This window comes from Heterodontus francisci, chromosome 35 (genome assembly GCF_036365525.1).
Source record: "Heterodontus francisci isolate sHetFra1 chromosome 35, sHetFra1.hap1, whole genome shotgun sequence".
Taxonomy (NCBI): domain Eukaryota; kingdom Metazoa; phylum Chordata; class Chondrichthyes; order Heterodontiformes; family Heterodontidae; genus Heterodontus; species Heterodontus francisci.
This window is the reverse complement of record NC_090405.1, coordinates 16,412,832-16,429,668: the sequence shown is the minus strand read 5'-3', so window position 1 is coordinate 16,429,668 and position 16,837 is coordinate 16,412,832. Positions and strand designations below refer to the sequence as shown.

General features: G+C 44.2%; 1 non-coding gene across 1 annotated transcript; it reads right to left on the bottom strand.

The window, feature by feature from the left end:
- Positions 1-409: 409 nt before the first annotated feature.
- Positions 410-483, bottom strand: trnat-agu (transfer RNA threonine (anticodon AGU)). The gene has a single exon. It is a non-coding gene; the product is annotated as a tRNA-Thr (tRNA).
- Positions 484-16,837: the final 16,354 nt, after the last annotated feature.

Below are 16,837 nucleotides of genomic sequence, written 5' to 3'. Positions count from 1 at the left end.
TGGTTCCTTTGATTTTTCTTGTTCCTGATTGACAAATATTCCAAACCTCGGATCAACCTTCCCACTCGTGTCATGTCCCCAGTCTCGGTTAAAAGCAACACATAACGACACAAACACTCTGAAACATACAACGCAGTCACACTTTCCTTCAGTGAGATTAATGTCGAGCTGTTTTCCAGATTGAATGTAACCGTGAACAAATTTGTATCAAAGAAGTTGCCTTTGGCGTATCAGCACTGAATTTCTGTACAAGGAGGAACAGCCATTCCCAACTCACATCCTTCACAAAGGCTGTTTTCTCCTGTGACTGAAATTCATCATGTAATTTGAATTCCAAGTTCAAGTTCACAAAACAGAGATATAAATGATTGACAAGGAAACTTCTAAAGCATATCACAAATGTGAAATAAGGCTCTGCTGGGAGTTGAACCCAGGCTCTTCTGTTTACTAGACAGGTGCTTTAACCAACTAAGCTACAGAGCCAAATCACAAATGCTTGTGTAGTTGAAATCAGAGGAGGATCTGTTTATTCTCATCACACGTCTCCACTGGTCACAACATATTTTAACTTTTCCTACTTACTGATACAGTCATATACTCTATTTTTCCCAAAACTGAGAATGGAGGTGGAGGGGCGACATGATAGAGGTTGACAAAGTTATGAGTGGCAGAGACAGAGTGGATAGTCAGAAGCTTTTTCACAGGGTGACAGAGTCAGTTACGAGGGGACATAGGTTTAAGGCGAGGGGGGCAAAGTTTAGAGGGGATGTGCGAGGCAAGTTCTTTACACAGAGGGTGGTGAGTGCCTGGAACTTGCTGCCGGGGAAGGTGGTGGAAGCAGGGAAGATAGCGACGTTTAAGAGGCATCTTGACAAATACATGAATAGGATGGGAAGAGAGGGATACGGTCCCCTGAAGTGCAGAAGGTTTTAGTTTGGACAGGCATCAAGATCGGCGCGGGCTTGGAGGGCCGAATGGCCTGTTCCTGTGCTGTACTGTTGTTTGTTCTTTGTACATAGATAACACGTTTATAGATGTGGTCACCCCACAGCTTAAGAGTATGCAGGGAGAGAGGGAATGGGTGACCACCAGGCAGTCAAAAAGAATCAGGCAGGTAGTGCAGGACACCCCGAGTGCGTCTCACTCTCCAGCAGGTATTCAGTTCTGAATACAGAGGACAATGATGCTTCACCTGGGGAGTGCAGCCGGAGCCAAGTCCATGACACCATGGGTGACTCAGCAGCAAAGGGGAGTACAGGGAAGACTGGAAAAGCCATAGTTGTAGGTGATTCAATCGTCAAGGGAACAATCAGGTGTTTCTATGGCCACAGACGTGAATCCAGGAATGGAGTGTTGGCTCCCTGGTGCCAGGGTCAAGGATGTCATTGAGCAGTTACAGAGCACCCTGAAGCGGGAGGGTGAACAGCCAGCAGTGGTAGTCCACATCAGAACCAACAACATAGGTAGATATAAGGATGTTGTGCTGCAGTCAGAACTTAGGGAGTGAGGTAAGAAATTAGCAAGCAGGACATCAAAAGTAATAATCTCTGGATTACTCCCAGTGCCACGTGCAAGTGAGTACAGGAATAGATGGATAAGACAGATGAATGTACAGGAATAGATGGATAAGACAGATGAACGTGTGGCTGGAAAAATGGTGCAGGAGGGAGGACTTTCGATTTTTGGGACAGGTTGGACGGGTTTGCACCTGAACCGAGCCAGGACGGAGTTCCTTGCAGGATGTTTTGCTAGTGCTGTTGGGGAGGGTTTAAACTAGTTTGGCAGGGAGATGGGGACTGGAAGGTAGAGTCAGATCAGAAATGAAAATGGAAGGCAGAAAATTAATGGAGTCTGGAAGAGAGAGGAAACACTGATTAGAAAATTCAAAACAAAAAATGTTGGCAGTGCTCAAGGATATCTAAATCAATGCAAGGAGTATAGCAAATGAAGCAGATGAGCTCAGGGCACAGTTAGACACACGGCAGTATGATATCATAGCTATTACACAAACATGGCTAAAGGAGGGACAGGCATGGCAGCTCAATCTTCCTGGTTACAGGGTTTTCAGACGTGAGAGGGAAGGGGATAAAAAAGGAGGGGGAGTGGCAATTTTGGTCAAAGAAATTATTACAGCTGTGAGGAGGGATGATATGTTGGAAGGTTTATCAAATGAGACCGTATAGATTGAGCTGAGGAACAAAAAAGAGGCAATCACACTGCTGGGAGTGTACTATAGACCCCTAAACAGTCAGAGGGAGATGGAAGAGCAGATATGCAGGCAAATATCTGAGAAGTGCAAGAACAATAGGGCAGTAACAGTGGGGGATTTGTTCCACCCAAACATTAACTGGGATACTTTTTGTGTAGAGGGAATTGAGGGAGCAGAATTCTTGAGGTGCATTCAGGAGTACTTTTTTAGCCAATATGTAGCAAGTCCAACAAGAGAGGGTGAAGTTTTAGACTTAGTTTTAGGAAATGAAGAGGGGCAGGTGGAAGGAGCGGCAGTGGGACAGCAATTTGGTGGTAGTGATCATAATTCAGTCAGTTTTAATATAATTATGGAAAGGACAAGGACAGAACAGGAGTTAGAGTTCTCAATTGGGGTAAGACCAACTTTACTAAGGTGAAGATTGATTTACCGAAAGTGGACTGAAAACAGGTAGTTGAAGGTAAATCAGTGTCAGAGCAGTGGGAAGAATTCAAAGGGGAGATTCCAGGGGTTCAGAGTCAACATGTTCCCACAAAGAAAAAGGGTGGGAAGGCCAAATCTAGAGCCCCATGGATGTCAAGGAGTTTACGGGTATAATAAGGCAGTAAAGGAAAGTTTATGCCCAACACAGAGAACTGAATACTACAGAAAGCCGAGAGGAGTATAGAATGTGGAGGGGGGAAATCAACATTGAAATTAGGAAAGTTAAGCGACAGCATAAAAGAATATTGGCAATCAAAATTATGGTGAACCCAAAGATGTTTTATCAATACATTGAGAGTAAAAGGATAAATAAGGAAAGAATAGGGCACAGAAAAGACCAAAAAGGTAACCTATGTGTAGGGCAGAAGATGCTGGCATTGTTCTGAATAAATACTTTGCATCTGTCTTCACAAAAGAGGGGGAAGATGCATATATTGTAGATAAGGAAGAGGGGTGTGAAGTATGGATGTGATCCATACAGAGGGAGAGAGGACATATTAATGGGATTAGTGTATATGAAAGTTGATAAATCACGAGCGCCGGATGGAATGCACCTCAGGCTGTTAAAAAGAAGCAAGAGAGGAAATAGCAGAAGAGCTGATCATCATTTTCCAGACCTCACTGGATACAGGTTTTGTGATGGAGGTTTGGAGGACTGCTAACCTTGTACCTTTGTTTAAAAAGGGAGTGAGGGAGACCAAATAATTACAGGCCAGTCAGTCTAACATCAGTAGTGGGCAAATTATTGGAATCTATTCTGAGAGACAGGATAAAATGTTACTTCGAAAGGCACAGATTAATCAAGGATAGTCAGCATGGATTTGTTAAGGGAAGATCTTGTCTAACCAACTTGATCGAAATTTTGAAGAATTAAGAAGGAAGATAGATGAGGGTAGTGCAGTTGATGTAGTCTTCACGGATGTAAATGTAGGGGGTATGAGTTTGCAGATGGCACAAAGATTGTCTGTGTGGTAAATAGCAAGGAGGATAGCTGTAGACTGCAGGAAGATCTTCATGGTCTGGTCAGATGGACAGAAAAATGGCAAATGGAATTCAATTCAGAAGTGTGAGTTGATGCACTTGGGGAGGTTAAACAAGGCAAAGGAATACACAATTAATTGGAGAAGACTGAGAGGTGTAGAGGAAGTGAGGGACCTTGGAGTAAATGTCCACAGATCCCTGAAGGTAGCAGGACAGGTCGTTAAGGTGGTAAGAAGGCATATGGAATCCTTTCCTTTATTAGCCGAGGTATAGATTTAAGAGCAGGGAGGTTATGCTGGAACAGTATAAATCATTAGTCAGGCCACAACGAATACTGTATGCAGTTCTGATCACCTTATTACAGAAAGGATGTAATTGCACTAGAGAGGGTGCAGAGGAGATTCACGAGGATGTTGCCGGGATTGGAAAAATGCAGCTATGAGGAAAGACTGGATAGGCTGGGGCTGTTCTCCTTGGCACAGAGAAGGCTGAGGGGAAATCTCATTGAAACATACAAAATTTTGAGGTGCCTGGATAGAGTTGAAGTGAAGGGCCTATTTACCTTAGCAGAGAGGTCAGTGACTGGGGGAAACAGATTTAAAGTGATCTACACTAATGGAATTGATTCTGTATCTTTCCATTTCACAGTGTGGGTGAGTTCTGAACTGGTATCTAATTTGTGTCTCAGGTTACAATATCTTTCAGCACCTTAGAAACTTTCTCTGTAATGAATGTTGAACTTGTATGTAACTTGTATCTCAGGGTACACTATGGGGATGTTTAAACATCCTTTATCATGAATGGATGTGAGCTTTGAGTATGGTATTTAATTTAAATCTCAGGGTACAGCATTACGTTAGATTCTGTGCCATTCAATCAATACTGTGTGCCAATTCTATCTGATATTTAATTGATAGCTAAGTCTGCATTATATTTAGATTGACACATTGTATTTCAATCTGTTAATGTGTGTGATTTTGACTTGGGATTGATGTATCTGACTGTCAATGGGACTGAATTGGGGTGAAATGGAAACAACTTATTTTTCTCTTGCTTTGTTTGATTGTTGGATTGAAAATGTGTCTCTGGAACTCGGGATCAATGTGGGCCTGACTACTTCTGCAGTCTGAGACTAGGGAACTGATGAACTGTCTATCCCTCTGTACTCTGAGTGATAATGTACCTACTGTGTGTGAGAGGAGCTGGCTGCACTGTTCCTTGTGCCTCGAGTGCAGCAACCATCACATTCATCACGATTCCTTCAAGTATTTGCCTGTATGAAGAAAAAATATGTCCTAACTCAAGAACAGGGGAGGTGCAAAATATCAAAGAGGTGAATTTAATTTCGCAATTAATAATCATTAAAAACACCCACAAATGAAAACCAGTGTCAGTATCTGTCTCCACTGAAGTACTGAAGCTCCCAGCTCCTGCATCACAAGTATTCCGGGCAGATCCATCCAGACAAAACACTGCACTGGGATCATCCCAACTGCTCGATGCTCGACACATATTTCCAGCCACCCTGCTTCATATGCACAAATAAAGAAAAATAAAGCCCCATATGTATATCCCTCAATTCCTTTCTTCCCATACAGTTGTTCCACCTCCCCTTAAATGCATCGATATTATCGCCTCGACCTCTCCCTGTGGTTGCAAATTCCAGATTCTAACCACTCACTACATTAATACCTTTTTCATGAATTCCTCATTGGTTTTATGAATGTCGATTTTATATTTTTGGCTCTTGTTTCAGACACCACCACAAGAGGAAACATATCTGCATGTATTCTATAGAAGTCCTTCACTATTTCCTCACTTTTTTCATTTGTTAGTGTGATGTAGGCATCACTGGCTATGCCAGCATTTATTGCCCATTCCAAATTGCCCTTGACAAAATGGTGGTGAGCTGCCTTCTTGAGCTGCTGCAGTCCTTGAGATGTAGGAATTCCAACGGTGCTGTTTGGAAGGGAGTTCCAGGATTTTGACCCAGCGACAGTGCAGGAATGGTGATATAGTTCCAAGTCAGGATGGTGTGTGGCTTGGAGGGGAACTTGCAGGTGGTAGTGTTCCCATGCATCTGCTGCCCTTGTCCTTGTTGGTGGTAGAGGTTCCAGGTTTGGAAGGTACTGTCGAAGAAGCCTTGGTGTGTTGCTGAAGTGCATCTTTTAGCTGGTACGCACTGCTGCCACTGTGCATCAGTGGTGAATGGAGTGAATATTGAAGGTGGTGGATGTGGGCAATCAAACAGGCTACTTGAGTGTTGTTGGAGCTGCACTCATCCAGGCAAGTGGGCAGTATTCCATCACACTCCTGACTTGTGCCTTGTGAATGGTGGACGGATGTGGGGAAACAGGAGGTCAGTTACTCGCCGCAAAATTCCTAGCCTCTGACCTTGCTCTTGCAGTCACAGCACTTATATGGCTGGTCCAGTTCAGTTTCTGGTCAATGGTAACCAATGGTCAATGTTAATGGTGGGGGATTCAGTGATGGTAATGCCATTGAACATCAAGGGGAGATGATTAGATTCTCTCTTGTTTGAGATGGTCATTGCCTGGCACTTATCTGATGCCAATGTTACTTGCCACTTATCAGCCCAAGCCTGGATGTTGTGCAGGTCTTGCTGCATCTGGATATGGGCTGCTTCAGTATCTGAGGAGTCATGAATGGTGCTGAACATTGGGCAATCATCAGAAAACATCCACACTTCTGGCCTTGTGATGGAGGGAAGGTCGATGATGAAGCTGCTGAAGATGGTTGGGCCTAGAACACGAGCCTAAGGAATTCCAGCTGTAATGTCCTGAGACTGAGATGATTGACCTGAACAACCACAGCCATCTTCCTTAGTGCTAGGTATGACTGCAAACAGCAGAGCATTTTGCCCCGATTTCTATTTACATTGGTTTTGCTAGGGCTGCCTTGTTGCCATACACGTCAAAGGCTGCCTTGATGTCAAGGGCAGTCACTCCCACCTCACAATGCAATGTTTCTTTAACTCTAAAATAAAAGCAAAAGTCTGTAGATGCTGGAAATATGAAATAAACAAAAATGCTGGAAATACTCAGCAGTTCAGGCAGCATTTGTGGAGGGAGAAACACAATTAACATTTCAGGTCTGTGTCCTTTCATTTTACAATATGCTTTATGTCCTGGTAGATAACAGTGCATTCAGTTTGCAGTAATGGAATTAATACTGTATCCTCCAGTCTGACCACTTGTGAGATTTGTGGAGTGGTGTGTAACATGTAGCTCAGTCTGCAGTCTGGGTACATTATTGAGATTAATTCTGTACTTTACAATCAGGGACTGTTGTGTCTGTTCTATCTGACATTGAATTTGTAGTTCAGGCTGCTGTCTTGTGAGAGCGACACAGTGCCTTGCAATCTGATAGTGGGTGTGATTTTGGACTGGGATTGATGTATCTACCTGTCAATGGGACGGAGTTGGGGTGAAATGGAAACAACTTCAGTCTGTCATGCTCTGTGTGACTGTTGGATTGACTGTTAGTCTCTGGAACTTGGGATCAGTGCCAGTCTGACTAGTACTGCTGGCAGTGATTGTGGAACTGATGTCTCTTTTCTCTCTGAATGATACTGTACTTACTGTGTGTGAGAAGCCGGCTGCACTTCCCCTTGTGCTGAGGCATCATTCTATTTATTCTGCTTCCTTCAAGTATTTGCCTGTAGAAAGAAAAAGTATTTATTATAATTCAGGAAGAGGTGTGGTGGAAGTTACAAGAGAGACCAAAACAATCTTTGAATGAATAATCATTGTGAACAATCACAAAGGAAACCCAGCAATACAGAGTCAGTGTCTGATTCCACTGCAGTCCTTCAGCCCCCAGCTACTGCACACCAGGGGCTTTGGCCGTTTTACAACAATTAAATGACATCCAGAAACAATCCACTGGGCCATGAATGGGACTCACCGACGGAACAGGGACTTTTACACAGGTCAGATTTCCAGTTCCCGCTCCCATGGTCTAACCGTTCAAGCGAAACCAAACAGCCGCTGTTCAAAATGTGTCCTTCACACTTCTCACCTGGTGCCTATAATAGATTCTCTTTGTGTAACTCCCCACATCCTGACTGTCCGCTTCTATTTCCACACTTCACTGTCCAATAACAATAAACTGCGGGACCAGGCTGGATCGCTCTCTTTGAGCTGGCACGGACATGTTGGGCCGAATGGCCTCATTCTGCGCCGGAAATTTTCTATGTTTCTGTTTGCTGAATTGTTGCCTGAATCTGCGCCTCCGCTCCCCTCCCCCAGCACTGCCTGTGAGCGGAAGAAGATGGTTTGAAACAGTCGCGAATGGAGAGATCCTGTTCCCGGGGGAAGGAAGCAAACAGCAGCCTCCTTCCAGCAGCACATCGCTTTGGGAGCGTGTCCGCAGATAGACTCAGAGATCAGCATCGAGTCCGGGGCAAGTTCAGGGGCAGGCGGGGGCTGTTTGTAAGAGGCGGAAAGGAGAATCAACTGGTCCCGGAACATGGGGTGAGTGGGGGAAGGGAGAGGCCATTCTCAGGCTGTGTGTCGACGGGGAAAGGAGACAGAATGGGAAGAACCTGTTACTGCAGTGCAGTCAAACAATGATAATATTTGTATGACTGGGCTTCCTTTGTGGGGGCTCATTATTATTCGAGAGATTAAATTCATTAAAATCCTGTATCTTCTATCTCACCTGTATTTTAGTTATAAACATACTTTTGTTCAAACAGACAAATAATTGAATGAACCAGAATAAATGTGATGTTTCCTCCACCCAAGTTACAAGGAAGAGTGTCACCAGCTCCTTCTCACACAGTCCGTACATTATCATTCACAGAGCGCAGAGACACAGACAGGTCATCAGTTCCACAGTCTCAGACAGCAGAAATAGATCCAGAGACACATTTTCAATCCATCAATCAAACAGAACAGGAGAGACAGACGTTGTTTCCATGTCACCCCAACTCAGTACCACTGACAGGTAGATTCATAAATCCCAGTCCAAATTCTCACCCACTATCAAATTATCAGTGTGTCAATCCCACAATAGTGCAACCTCAGCTACAAATTAAATACACATAGAACTGACACATGGTTCCCTTTTCAAAGTTATAGAATTAAGGGCGGTGCAGTGGTTAGCACCGCAGCCTCACAGCTCCAGCGACCCGGGTTCAATTCTAGGTACTGCCTGTGTGGAGTTTGCAAGTTCTCCCTGTGTCTGCGTGGGTTTCCTCCAGGTGCTCCGGTTTCCTCCCACATGACCAAAAGATTTACAGGTTGATAGGTAAATTGGCCATTATAAATTGCCCCTAGTATAGGTAGGTGGTAGGAAAATATCGGGACAGGTGGGGATGTGGTAGGAATATGGAATTAGTGTAGGATTAGTATAAATGGGTGGTTGATGGTCGGCACAGACTCGGTGGCCGAAGGGCCTGTTTCAGTGCTGTATCTCTAAACTAAACTAATATAATCTGAGATTCAAGTTAAATACCAGCCCAATATTTACATGTGATCAGTTTATTATCAGTATTAATTCCCATAATGTGTCCAGACATATACATTAGATACTAGTCCAAATCTCAAGTGCATAATCAGATTGAGAGATTCTGAAATATCGTATAACCTGAGATACAAACTCAGATTCCAGTTTAAAACTCATCCGGATTGTGAAACTAAAAGATACATTATAAATTTGATGAGTTTAGTCTGAGCTATAAATTACATACCAGTCCTGAAACCTCGTAGTGTCAGATGGAAGATACTGTACAATTCCAGACTGAGCTCATTTTACACACAAGTCCAAGATTCTCCCTCAGAGTCAGACTGAATGGCATTGATCAAATTGATTAGTACAGTCTGAGTTACATTTGCACATCAATCCTGTATCAGATTGAAAGATACATTATCTTTCGCTATTATGTTCACAGTGACAGATATTTAATACTTGGCAAAACTTCAAACATATTGTCTGCTTAAAACCAACCACATCTGTGGCCTGCTGCTGTGCTGACATTTTATGCAGAATGAATCCAGACTTGCAAACAGTCCCAGGGACGGAAGGTTATATAATGAATCCCCCACTCACACAGAGTACCAGATACTGACAGATAAAGTGATGCTGATACACATGCTCAGCGCCAGATGCTGAAAAGTATAGGTTGATTATTGCACTCACTCACAGTACCTCAGCCTGAGTCATCTAAAGCAACCTAACACACAAATAGTAGCACTGAGAGATTGAGAAAGAGCCCAAAACTCACACAGAGTACCAGACACTGACAGATACAAACTGAAAACTACACACACATGGATATGGGATTGGCTAACTCACAGAAAACAGAGAGTGGGGATAATTGGAGCATTTTCAGATTGGCAAACTGTAACTAATGGAGTGCCACAGGTACAGTGCTGGGGCCTCAACTATTTATGGTCTATATTAATAACTTGCATGAAGGGACCACGTATATTGTTGCGAAATTTGTAGATGGTACAAAGATAGGTAGGAAAGCAAGTTGTGAGGAGGACACAATGTGTCTGCAAAGAGATATAGATAGGTTAAGTCAGTGGGAAAACATTTGGCAGATGGAGTATAATATGGGGAAATGTGAGATTGTCTACTTTGGCAGGTAGAATAGAAAAACAGAATATTATTTACATAGAGAGAGACTGCAGAACGCTGCTGTACCAAGGAATCTGGGTGTCCAGGTACATGAATTACAAAAATGTTAGCATGAAGGTATAGCAAGTAATTAGGAAGGCAAATGGAATGTTGGCATTTTTAGCAAGGGGAATGGAGTTTAAAAGTAAGGAAGTTTTGCTATAACTTTACAGGGCATTAGTGACATCCCAATTCCATACAGTTTTGGTCTCCTTACATAAGGAGGAATATACTTGCATTGGAATCAGTTCAAAGAAGGTTCACTCGACTGATTGCTGGGATGTTGGATTGTCTTATGAGAAAAAGTTGAGCAGTTTGGGCCTATACTCACTGGAGTTTAGAAGATTGAGTGGTGATCTTATTGAAACCTGTAAGATTCTCAGTGGGCTGGACAGGTAGGTGCTGAGAGGATGTTTCTCCTTGTGGGGGATTATAGAATTAGGGGCCAGAGTTTAAGATAAGCAGTCTCTCTTTCAAGAAGGAGATGAGGAGGAATTTCTTCTCTGAGAGGGTTGTTAATCTTTGGAATTCTGCTCTCCAGAGGACTGTGGAGGCTGTGTCATTGAATATATTCAACGCAGCGATAGACAGGTTTTTGATCGACAACAGAGTCAATGGTTATGGGGGCAGGCAGGAAAGTGAAGTTATGGCCACAATCAGAACAGCCATGATCTTATTGAGTGGCAGAGCAGGCTTGATGGGCCAAATGGTCTACTCCTGTCCTATTTCGTATCTTCTTATGTTCTTACACACACACACACACACACACAACCAATGTGTGGCGGATCTAGAATTAATCCCACTTTCATACACAATACCAGTGACTGAAAGGTACAGAATTAATCCCACAGATAGATACAGTACCACCGACAGGTACAGAATGAATCCCATGCTCACAGTCAGCACCCGGGATCGAAAGATACACGTGATTCCTACCCTCACATAACAATATCAGACTGAGTTACAGAATGATTTACACATTCATACTGGGCACCAATGACTGCGAATTAATTCATCCCACAATCACACACACTACCAAAGGCTGACAGATACAGAATTAATCCCACACTCCTATGTAGTAGCAAAGACTGACACATACAAAATCATTCTCAAATACTCCTACAGTACCTGGCAGATTCAGTGACTGCCAAACTCACATAAATCACCAGAGACTGACAGATAAAGAATGAACTCACACACACACACTGAGATACTGACAGATATAGCTTGAATTCCACACATACAGAACCACTGACAGATTCAGACTAAGTCCCAAATCACATAACATTCCAGAGACTGACAGAATGAATCAAATACTCACACACAGTGCCACTGACAGAATGTATTCCACACTCACATACAATACCGAAGACTGCCAGATACAGAATGTATCTCCCACTTACACAAAGTACCAGTGAGTGACAGGTACAGAATTAATCCCACATTCACACATGACGTTAGAGATGGACAGCCAAAAAACAATAAGACTGCCAGAATAGATAGAATTCACATCAAAATTCTAAAATATGGCAGAGAAACACTCGACACAAATACATGTCTCATTTCCCTCATCTGGAAGGAGGAGAGGGGATCGCCGTGATGCGGTAATTGTGATCATCTTTAAAAAAAGTTGACAAGACCGACTGTGTTAACTATAGAGGGGTATCCCTGCTGTCCACCACAGGGAAGGTCATCACAAGAGTCCTTCTCAACTGCCTCCTCCCCGTGGCTGAAGAGCTCCTACTGGAATCACAATGTGGATTCTGTCCATCAACAGGCACAGTGAACATAATCTTCACAGCAAGACAACTTCAAGAAAATGTAGGGAGCAGCAGCAACTTTTATACATGGCCTTCTCTGACCTGACAAAGGCCTTCGACTCTACCAACCGAGAGGGATTATGGAATGTCCTCCTCAAACATACTGCACTACGACATGCAAGCTGTAATCCTTGCCAACGGATCTATCACTGACCCAATCCGAGTGCAAACTGGGGTCAAGTAAGGCTGTGTCATCGGCACCAATGCTCTTTTCCATCTTCCTTGCTGCAACACTCCACCTCATCTCCTCACACTCAAACACAGTACCTGACAGAGACAGAATGAATCCATACAGCACCAGAGACTGAGTTACCAAATTACATAAAACACTCAAACACAGTAGCCTAGACTAAAAATGAAATTAATTGCACACTCACATGCAATAGCAGAGACACAACGACACAGAATCAGTCAATAAATGTCCTCCTAACAACAGCCAGGACATTTCCAGGAAGCTCCACACAGGCAGCAGCTCTTTCAATACAAACTGGGGCTGGAGAGAGTCTTTGTGCAATATACTTCCTGATTGCTGTACGGGGATTTGTGATTGGTTGCAAATATTTAATCTGATTGGATGGCGAAAGAGACCAAATGTCGATTCGCAATATTATATCGTGGGGACATCATTCCAAATCACCCAATCACAATCTTTACTTTCCCCCATCCCTCATTAGCATAGAGGTGTGGGATTGTCTATTTAATCCGCACTCGGAAGGGGTTTGGTTTATTTCTGTGTCTGAAATTGAAACTAAAGATGGTTGAGGAGAAGAAGAAAGCAGCTGCTAAGAAGGGCGCCAAGAAAACCTTAAATAAACCGTCAGCAAAGGGCAGCAAGAAGCGGAGAAAGTCGAGGAAGGAGAGTTACTCCATCTACATCTACAAAGTGATGAAGCAGGTTCACCCCGACACCGGCATCTCCTCCAAGGCCATGAGCATCATGAACTCGTTTGTGAACGATATTTTCGAGCGCATCGCGGGTGAGGCTTCCCGCCTGGCCAATTACAACAAGCGCAGCACCATCAGCTCCCGGGAGATCCAGACCGCCGTGCGCCTGCTGCTGCCCGGGGAGCTGGCCAAGCACGCCGTGTCGGAAGGGACAAAGGCGGTGACCAAGTACACCAGCTCCAAGTAAAACTGCACAATGGACTGAATAACATCCCAAACACAACGGCTCTTTTAAGAGCCACCCACAATCTCTCTGAAAAAGCTGCATCCGAACATCTCTATGAAATCATTTTAAGACAATGTGTAACATAATAAATGTCCCACTGCTGTGTTTTTGTCTGCTGTCCCATAAACCGAACTCAAACCCATAATCCGCTCATCCGCCTTTACTTTTTTGCTTAAAGCTGTTATTGTGGTTTTGCACAGCCCCTGAATGACCGCATTAACAGCTGCTTTCAGCGGCAAGAGTCAGACATCAGTCCCTTCACTCTATTCCTGAAATGTGAACTGATTCATCATTTTATTAACAGTAACTCTCCGCACTGTAACAGCCCGGAATGGGATTATTACACAGCAGACTAAGGGCTGTTTGAGGACTCGATCCGGCTCCCTCTTTTCAGAGAAGGACACTGATTGAAGATAAACTGAATGTTTCCCTTCAGGGAAATGCTGTGAACAGGGATTTAGTCCCTCCCGGGACAGTTTGAAAGCAATTGTAGAAAGATCCACAACTTAAATAACATTTTAAACCCGCGTCTGTAATTCGTGACGGAAAAAGTTGAATAAAGCAAAATAAAGAGAAGGGATTTTAAATATTTGACGAAGGATGACATTTATTTTAATCCGCTCCTTTCTGACAATGAAATTGGCGGTCTTTTTGAAATTGACAAATTTTCTGCTTCTGATGTTTTGGCGATAAACCCCGCCCTCTTCTGTTGTCAGTGACCTGATTGGTGAAGAATATAGGCAAATGAGGTGAATTAAGTACCGGCCAATGGGGAGAGTTTTCAGTCTATAAGTAAAGTAAATGCGGCGGAAATTATCCATTCTTTGTGAAAGTATTTGCGAGATTGTGGAAATGTCTGGAAGAGGAAAGACCAGCGGCAAAGCTCGGGCCAAGGCCAAGTCTCGCTCCTCCCGGGCTGGATTGCAGTTCCCGGTGGGCCGTGTTCACAGGCTCCTGAGAAAGGGTAACTATGCTGAGCGTGTGGGTGCCGGAGCCCCGGTCTATCTGGCTGCTGTGCTCGAGTATCTGACCGCTGAAATCCTCGAGCTGGCTGGCAACGCGGCCCGAGACAACAAGAAGACCCGCATCATCCCCAGACACCTGCAGTTGGCCGTCCGCAACGATGAGGAGCTCAACAAGTTGCTGGGGGGAGTGACCATCGCTCAGGGTGGGGTGCTGCCTAATATCCAGGCCGTGCTGCTGCCTAGGAAAACCAGCGCTCAGAGCTCCCAGAAAAAGTAAAGCGGCCAAAATATCATCTAATAAACCAAAGGCTCTTTTCAGAGCCACCCACAGTCTCTGTGAAAGGGCTGATTACTGTCTGATTCCAGAATGCCAGTAACAGGACCGAATGAGAACTATTTCAAATGTTTAAGCATCTGTTTCAGTGATTTCTTACTGTCACCCCAAAGCCTGTCTAATTTATTACTTCCACACTGAGTGAGTTATTTGTCCCGTTACAGATTGCTGAATAGAGTCTTACCGCCATGTACAGATAAGTAGACAAAAAATTACAGATTAAAACTTCGTAATATATATAATCCATCAAAAGCTTTTCTTATTCCGCTTTTATCAGCACAAAGTCCTGGCCCGATTTTACGAACAGCTTTCAACTAACGCCAGATTTACCATTAATTCGCTTCTTTCCGACACTGAAATTGACGGCTTTTTCGAATTCAAACTTTCTGCCAATTTAAGCCAGTGATTTGCTGTATTTTCTAATTCGAGGCTCGGCAATTGGTTAAGACATGTGAATGAGACGTGGGTGACCAATCAGAAGTGGGCTCTGGACAGCGCGGGCTCAAATTGTGGGAATTCCAGGTCCCTGAATGATTGAGCTGAAACTGATCAGTTTCACAAACCCTGTCAGTTTCAGTGCAGGAAACACCGTCTCGGGGGAAATAACATCACAAGTGGGTCTGGTTCCAGTGACCGATTCAACGGCTGCTGCAAAACTCCCGGATTCCCTCATTGCAGCGAAATCATTTTGAAATTCTATGAAAACAATGAGTGATTCTGGAGGAGTGATGTGGCTTTTCACTGAGGGCATGTGTCGACTGGGGAAATAACCAACTGGAGAGTCTCAGGCACTGTTTACACAGCCTGTTTTGAAAATCAAATCCACTGCACATCCTTGCTGCAAATGAAATGTCAAATTCGGGGATTCCAGTTTTTTTCATCCCGAACACAGCAGATTGATTGAACAAACAATTAAAAGTAAAATACTGCGAATGCTGCAAATCTGAAATATTTCAGATTGATTGAACTGTTCTGAACAGCCTATCCCAGCTCCCATTTCTCGGTCAATGCTCTCTCTGTGAGGCGGTGGGTGGCTCTGAGAAGAGCCTTTGTTTTGTGTTTGCTGGAAATGGTCGAATTGTTCAACCGCCGAATCCGTAGAGAGTGCGGCCCTGCCGTTTCAGAGCGTACACCACATCCATGGCAGTGACCGTCTTGCGCTTGGCGTGCTCAGTGTAGGTGACCGCATCCCTGATCACATTCTCCAGGAAAACCTTCAACACCCCGCGAGTCTCCTCATAGATCAAACCCGAGATCCGCTTGACCCCGCCACGGCGAGCCAGGCGGCGGATTGCTGGTTTGGTGATGCCTTGGATATTATCACGAAGCACTTTGCGGTGCCGCTTTGCTCCGCCTTTGCCCAGTCCTTTGCCTCCTTTACCTCTGCCAGACATGATGATTCTTCACTCAGGTCACTACACAATATAAAAAGCAGACTCTTGCAGGCTCTACTTTATACAGACTGCCCGGACCTGCCTGAGAATGGCAGAGAGAGAGAGCAGGAAGGGGAGGAGACAGAGTGAAGATTGAACAGAGAGCAGATGGGGAGGAGACACCCAGAGTGACAGACGGAGAGAGAACGGCCCCTCATCTTTCAGCTCCACCTCCAGTTTCCTCTGGTTCGCCAATTTCAAACCCTTTATTAACAGTGGAACCGAAACCCAGCTCTCCACACAAACCCTTCCAGACTCGGCCTTCATAGTCAAGGCTTTCCAGAAAGCCGGAGCTTTTAAATATGGTTCCGCTACAATTAACACTCAGTAATATTCCCACCTAAACACAGTCCATTCTATAACAAATAACCTACTCAGTAACATCACCATTTCCACACACATCCTCTTCCAGCAGTTTACAAACACCTTATTGCAGCTGTTTGGGGAATCTCCTGTGTTAAGATTGGAGTTGGAAAGCGGCCTTTACCCGGCAGTGTTACCGTCTCACACTGAATCTGCCAGACATCCTGTTGATCTGTCTCGTTCCCCTCTGTCTCTCTTGACTATTACATGGCACGGGTAGTATTTCAGAAAGTACTGCAATGGAGGGAGTGCTGGAGACTCCAGGCCAATCCTGGAGGGATGGGGGAAATATCTTTAGAAATTCCCTGGAGAGAATCGTGATATGACAGGTCTCCAGGGACAGACCAAGGAGAGAGTGTGGACATTGAATGGAAACATGGCAAAAAGAGTTGGGGATTCAGGAACACAATCCTCTCTGATAGGTTACAGC